This window comes from Chelonoidis abingdonii, chromosome 1 (genome assembly GCF_003597395.2).
Source record: "Chelonoidis abingdonii isolate Lonesome George chromosome 1, CheloAbing_2.0, whole genome shotgun sequence".
NCBI lineage: Eukaryota > Metazoa > Chordata > Testudines > Testudinidae > Chelonoidis > Chelonoidis abingdonii.
The window spans coordinates 1,781,539-1,783,174 of NC_133769.1; positions in this window are offsets into that span (position 1 = coordinate 1,781,539).

A 1,636-nucleotide genomic window follows, 5' to 3' on the forward strand; every position below is an offset into this window, starting at 1 on the left:
CCTCCCTCCCCGTGGAGGCACGCGCGATGCCCACAGCGGAGAAGGCGGAGAGCCCACCCGCCCCCCAGGGCGGGGGCGCGAACCCCCTCTTCCCCAACTCACCCCGCCCGTTCGTGGGAGTCGCCGGCCTCAGCTTCACTGCTGACATACTGCCACCACGCGAGCACGCCGCCGAGCCGAAGCCTTCCACAAAGGAGATAGGGCTTTCCAGGTGGGGAGACGCGCCTCGCCTTCAGCCGTTTGCTCCCCCCCCCTCCTCTTCGCTGTCCGTTTTGGTGAGCGGTGTGAGGCCATGAAGGCGCGCGAGAGCCCCGCTCGAGGCGAGCCCAAGCTACTTCCGGCCGCCGCCCCATCACTAGCGCCCCGCCACTCCCAATGCCCGCCTCTGTGGCAGCAGAGGCGCGGCTGCGTTGCGAACGCTGCGTGCGCCACGTAGTTGCCAACCTCCAGGATTGGCTCCTGGAGTGAGCCTCCCGGAATCGCATCATCTCCCTGATCTGAGAGGGCCAGAGATTTATCTGGAATATAACAAATACTATTATGAATTGGAAAAAAACCTCCTAAAAAAGCTTCATCACGTTGCGGAACCCTAACGTGCACACCAGCATCGACAGTGGGGTCATTTGTGCCGATGCTTATGATGATAACGTCCACATTGTGACGCGTCAGGTTGCAGTCGGTAGCCTGCTTAACAGTATGTCCCATATGACAGGTCAGGAGCTCGCGTGGGTGATGAACAGAACTGTGCCACCGTGAACGTTCAGCGTGACTGAAGCATTGCGACCTAGCTGAACTAAACTACATGGACTACTGCAAGCTCACAATACAAGCCGAGGTGTCGGATACAGGCGTCACTGCAAGTAAACGGACACCAGCACGTTGCACGCACCTCAAGTCCCAAGTGACATGCAGACCATGCCACCTGGATAAGTAACAAGACACGTCAGCATGACAGACCCCATGCACCTGGCCGCAATAATGTGTACACACACAGAAGTGACACTCAGCTTTACAGAGCCCTGCACCTGCCTAATGTACACACCAGATGGACACCGTTCAGCTACAAGCAGCCTATGGGGGCACCGGCTATAGTTACGACACCAGAAGGAACTCAAGCTACACAGCACATTGCTCCTGCCATAATCTACACACAAAGTGACACGTCAGCGTGACAGAGGCCCCATTCCACTGCCATAATGTACAGCACCAGAAGTTGAGCACTGTCGGTGACAGAGCCCATTCGCAACCTGAGCCATAATTACAGCACAGAAGGTAACACTCAGCGACAGAGGCCATTGTCACCTGCACATAAACTGGTATCAACGCCAAAGTGACACCTCAGCGTGCACAGAGCCCATGCATCCTTGGCCATAAGGTACAGCCCAATAGGTTGACACGTCAGCGTGACAGAGCCCAATTGCACCTGCCTAATGGTACACACCAGAAGTGACACTTCAGCTGACAAGCCCAATTGCACCTCCATAAGTGGTACAGCCCAGAAGGTACAACGTCAGCGTGACCAGAGGCCCATGCACCTGTCCTAATTACAAGCACCAGAAGTACACTCAGCGTGGACGCCCATGGCACCTCCATAATGTACAGCACCAGAATGTGACACGTGTTCAGCGTGACATGC